This window comes from Alligator sinensis, unplaced genomic scaffold (assembly GCF_000455745.1).
Source record: "Alligator sinensis unplaced genomic scaffold, ASM45574v1 scaffold567_1, whole genome shotgun sequence".
NCBI lineage: Eukaryota > Metazoa > Chordata > Crocodylia > Alligatoridae > Alligator > Alligator sinensis.
In genome coordinates, this window is record NW_005842049.1 from 1,751,620 (window position 1) to 1,757,315 (window position 5,696).

General features: G+C 52.1%; 1 long non-coding RNA gene across 1 annotated transcript; it reads right to left on the bottom strand.

Annotated features, from left to right (window-relative positions):
- Positions 1–2,875: 2,875 nt before the first annotated feature.
- On the bottom strand, positions 2,876–5,223 carry LOC102385023. The gene is made up of 3 exons (XR_001357963.1): positions 5,154–5,223; positions 3,089–3,208; positions 2,876–2,901 (listed from the first exon to the last, which is right to left on the bottom strand). It is a non-coding gene; the product is annotated as an uncharacterized LOC102385023 (long non-coding RNA).
- Positions 5,224–5,696: the final 473 nt, after the last annotated feature.

Below are 5,696 nucleotides of genomic sequence, written 5' to 3' on the forward strand. Positions count from 1 at the left end.
AGGGGGGGGGAATGGAAATTCTTTCCCCGTCTTTCCAATCTGCTGTCTGCAAAAGAAGCAGTGATTTTATTTTCCCTTTTGAACCCAGTAGATTCCCTAATATCTATACAGAATTTAGAAAGCCAACAGACATACAGGACCACCTGCCTGAAGCCCTAGTGTCTTTGTAATGACTTCAGGGAGCTCTCATCTCCAATCTTCCCCTAAAACTCCCCCCTCCTCCCTTCACACTCCTACCATGACTGTCAGGCTGTGAACTGCACCACAGAAAGGAGACATTCAGATTTTGGCTGAATTTTCCACCTGTGGCTGCAGGAAGGGATAGCATGTGCTCCCCTAAGTTGGACCTCCATTAGTTTCATCCCATGCATAGGAAATTGGAACCACTGAAAAATTGGACATTTCTTACAGTTTTATTTCCTAGGCTTTGACATTTCTTTGCTAGACCTTACCTTGTTGGCAGTTTAGAGAGCTTGCCACAGGCATGTCTGAACCATGATGCCAATCTCTGGGCATTTGTACACATGCTTGTGCTTTTAAAAAGTGCCCAGCACTGTGGTATATACAGTTGTATAACTGGCAAAATGCACATCAGTGCTGAGAAAATGGCAGCAGTGCAGTTTTGACCTAAAAACACAGAGGTGTTTTAGTTCAAAAGTGCACTGCTGCTATTTTCTGCATGATGACGTGGATTTGGCCACTTATACAACTGCACACAAAGCAGCGCAGTGCGTGTCAGCTCACACACAGAGCAGAGAGTCTGCTCTGACCCACCAGATCTCGTGCGCATTGCAGAATGAAAAGGTATGTATATAAATGCCCTCTGTTTTTCATAGTTTCATAGTTTTAGGGTCAAGTTTTAATCTTGTTCAAGATCCATTCATTTTTAGCAAGTAGAAATGCAACCTTTTCAGACGCTAGTAGTTGCCAAAAAGGACACATTTGTTTCTTTGTGCTCCTGTCTTAAAAGCAGTGTGTCAAAGTGAATAACATTGTACATGCCCACGTCACTCATAACTGTTCTGTGAACCAATGTCTTCTATTCTATAGAAGGCTGTATCCCACAACGTATAGTAGGAGAAGTCTGAAGCTGCTTGGCTGCTGTTACAAACATGGACCATCTCAAAAATCCTAGGCATGGGTTTATTTGGGACAGGCAGAAAGTTGTACACCGTTTTATTCAGATCACAGCCAGCTGTGAGCCACAGCCCAGTGGGGAGGAGGGAGAAAGAGCCCACTCCTGGCAATGGGCCACCATTATCTCTGAGCTATATCCCCACCCCTGCATGAAGCACCCCACAGGCCTAATGCAGAGCCCAGGAGAACCCCCAGTGCATAGCCACAAGCCCATGGGAGATAAGCCCTGGTCCTCACACTCTCTCCCAGGAAGCTCCAAGGAGAGGCATGGCCCCCAGCCCCCAAGCAGGAGCCAGGTGGCAGGGGACAGGAAATTGGCACTTGGGCCTACACCAAGCCAGCCCTGTGACCTCCATGGCTTGGGCAGTGCTAGTAGGTACCTGGTCCATGGACACCTGGCATACAGAAACGTTTTTTTGCCACTTCAGTACCACATGAGGCATGGCCACTGCCTCCAAAGCGGAAGTCAAGGACCTTTGAAATTTACAGCCTGGGCTGGGTATAGGGCATTGCCAGAATCATGGGGTTTTGCTGGAAGCCCCTGGAAGTTTTGAGATTGTGGAGGTCCTTCCATCCATCCATCCACCCACCCATCCAGCCTTACACCCACCCCCTTGCAGTGAGAACCTCACCCACGTATGGATGCTGAGACCCCAAGGGCACCACTGCAAACCATATTTAAACCTGCCCACCCCTCCACTATCAGCAAAACCTGGGCATGAAACCAGGAGCTCAGGAAGATAAAGGATCTCATCACCATCTAAGGTGAGGAAGAGATCCAGCACCAGCTCCAGGAAAGCCACCACATTAAACACGTCTTCAAGTGCATCACCCAGCAGACACAGGCACAAGGTGACAATAGGGACTGGTTGCAGTGCCTTGCTAAGACCACGGTGCTGAAGAGGTTGTATCACCACACACTTGATGCTAACAAGAGGTCCAGGGGCTGGAAGCAGAGTATGCCATTTTACAAGGACCTGCCCCACTTCCTCACCAAGCGCAGGGCCATCAACACCCCCCCATACCTACAGTGACATAGGAAGTGTCCCAAGCAGAGACCCTGCCCAGAGGATGAGGTGGTGCAGGGAAGCCCCAAAACACCATTCCTTACACAGGAGCCGTGGCTGTTGTAGAGCCAGTCCTCTCAGACCCTCCTGTGCCCCTCCCAGTGGTGAAGAGTGTATACCAGTCCACACAATACCAGTGTAGTGACCACTGCACCAGCATAACCTGCAGGATCCATGGCCAGCCCTCCCCCCACTTCTTCTGATGAGTCAGCCCTACATAGGGATGCCATGCAGTCCAGGATGGTAAGCTCCATGGGTCCAGGATGGGGACCCAGGCCTGGGGGAAACCCAGAGCAGAGGAGAGGAAGGAGCAGGGAGAACCACAGCTACTACAGACCATCACTGCAGTCAGAGCCCAACCCCAACCCTCCCCACATCCTGCAGTCACATCCCCATCCCAGCTGTGATTGTGGAAAGAAAAGGTTGGATCACCCCCCGCCCCAAATCCACCACCCGAATCCATGAAAGCAAAGCAACACCTCCGCACTCCACCTTGCAAACACCTCCTGGGATGTCAAGCTCATTATGGTGAAGCCCCAGTTACAACTCAAGGCAGAGTCTTATGTTGAAGGTCAACCCCAGGTTTCCTGGAATACCATCAAAGCAGATGGCCCACTCCCACCTGTCGAGATGCTCTCAGGGGACCATGTTAAGCAGCAAGAACACAACATATTGGCTGGGGCACTCCCTGGGAAAACTGAAAAAAACAAAGTATAGACCTAGGTCAGAGAAGTGGAGCCAAACAGCCTTTCCAGAAACAGAAGCATGGGGGCGGGGGTAGTGCAAGAACCTTTCTGACCCAACTGTGTCTCATCCCAGCAATGTTAAGACCCAAATGCCAGTCCCACAGGGATCCAGCCCAAAAACACTTCTACTATACATACCTCTATAAGGTAAGAAGAGGAAAAGGGAACATTGAAAGATCCCAAGTGGCCAATTCTTGCCTGCCTCGGGGATGGTGACTCCAGGATGGCTGCCTGAACACCTGCAGAGTGCATGAGGTGCTAGCCAAATAAAGAAAAAATGTGACAAGCTCTAGTCACAGCCTTTACCCCCAGGGTTTGCACCAAGGACTTCCGGCACCAGGAGCTGCGAGACCAGCATAAGGAACAACTTGGGACATGTAGGGGTAAAATAAACAGGCTGAGGGGTGCTTACACCTGGGCTACCAAACCACATGACCAGGGGCACCCACTGTTTGGAGGAGACAATCCAGGCTGCAGTGGAGCTCAGAGAGTCATAGCACCCAGATAGGGAGTTGATGTGCAGAATCTAGAACCACTGGGATCCACCTATGACTGGCATCAGCACTTGGCTCCCATGGACAGCCCCAAGCCATCCTGGGCAAGGGTGCTGAGATACATGCCACGGGAGGGCTGGGTGGCAGTGCACCCCCACTCCAGGGATTCTTCCCCAAGGGGGCAAGAACATGGGTCCTAAATGGGAGGACCCCGGGATGACAGCTGTGATGGAACACTCCCCACCATGCCCCAACTGGGAGGTGCTGAGGAGCAATGGGGAGCCTGGACAGCCTATATCATGTCCGATGCCTTGAAGATGACATCCATGGCCTAACACCCAGCCTTAGCTTGTTTGGCCTTAACACCCGGCCCATAAGCCCATGCCCTTGCACTGGGACCCACACTCCAGAGTCTCACATGGGACTCTCACTCCCCACTGGAGCGTGTAATCTCTGTGCCATCACACTGGGCTGTTATTCAATAACTCAGGGCTCCCACCCCTCCCTACTCAGGGCCCCCACACTGGGGTCTCATCCCCTGCCCTACACTGGGCCTCATAAATCCCCTCATCCCCTTGCTCAAGAAGCCTCACATGTAGCTCCCTCAGCTTATGGTCCCAGCCCCCTGGAGCCTCACACCTGGCTCCTTAATGCAACCTTGGAGCTCTCAGTGAGTCTGGGTACTACCTCAGGTCCCTTCATGACTTGGGGCCCTACCTCAGGACTCACTGTGAGCCTGGGCTCCAGCTTTGTTCTTTAGGGTATGCTCCCCTAGTCTTTCCCCTCCATGGAGCCACCTGCAAGGCAGCAAGTGCTGAGGCTTTCTGGTGACCCATACTTGCCCTTCACTGGGAAGGCCCAAGGTGTGGCATTTCCTGTAGACTGCCCCCACCACCAGCAGTCCCACCACACCTAATCCTCCCCAGCAGGAGGTAGTTTTAGGTCATGCCCCAGGACCAGGAGCCTCCTGCCATCCCCATAGCTCCTGCCCTTACCTCCCAGGTGTCACAAGCAGCAGCTCCAGCTGGTGGTGTTCTCCTGGCTGTTAGCAGCAGACTTCTGGCCTTGCTGCTCAGAGCCCTGTTCTTATAGGGAACAGCCGAGTCCTGTTCCCAGTCAGGCAATTCAGCCTAATTGGGACTGCAACCAGCTACAGGCTGCCTTCCTGCTGTTCGTGCCCCTGTGAGTAACAGAGCACACCCCATACTCCGTTACACTCATCTACACTATACCCAAGCCTCACAGGAGCTTCTGTACCCTTGTCCACTCTGTAAAGGTCTTGGCTTTATTAGCCTTCTCTCTCACTCAGCCTTTTAGCACAGGCCCATGGTACAGACTCTGGCTTCTGGGCTCCAGCCTCCCTGCCTATAGGTCCCCAACACTCTCAGTCTTGGTGGTGGTCCCTCTTGCACCTTTGGCCCCTCCTGGGCTCTGGACACAGTCCTGGGCCAGTTGGGACCACACTGCTCCCCCATCCCTGGCACGCTCTGCCTAAAGCCCCTCTTGGGCTACCAGCTCTTTAAGTAGGCCTTGAGCTTGCTCCAGTAGGCCACCAGTGTAACTTTAAAACAAAATATGTATGCCCTCTGGCAGATGCCCAAACTTTCTCTAGGCTTAACATAAAATAGGGAACTGCTGCCTGCACAAGCAGGCCTTTCTCTCTGCCCCAGGTAGCTTTCTTCTAGTGCCAGACCTGCAGAGTCACTTACCTAGTTCCACTGCGATTTCAGGAGCCCTGCTGCTCTGTTATCAGAAGCTCCTCTTTTCCTGGTTCCCAGGGCTAAGCATCCTGACCAGCTGAAGCCTTGGGCTTATGTAGCTCCAGCCCACCCCTTTGCTGGTCAGATGACTCTCCAATTAACCCTCTCACCACCTGCAAGTTGCCTGTCTGGCAACTTGCCCACTTAAAAGAACATCACACCCTGGCACCCTGCTTCAAATCAGGCAGATCAGGGGAATACTCTAACCACTGAGGTACCAGTATTGCCTCCTCACTATCTTTTCTGACCTGATAGGTGTGCTCTGAAAACATTTACCCCAAAAGTGACTTGGGGAATACTTGTTTGGGAAATTCAGCAAATGCTGAGATATGAACAAGGGCTCTGACAAGTTCAGTGCCCTCAGGGCTTAAGAGGCACTATGCATTCCCAGCAGCAAAATGTTGTTGCCTTGGGGAAGTTATTAGCAGAAACCTAGCCCCCTAGGGATTGCAGAGCCAGAATGAACCTCTGGAGACATACAGGTATCCTCCT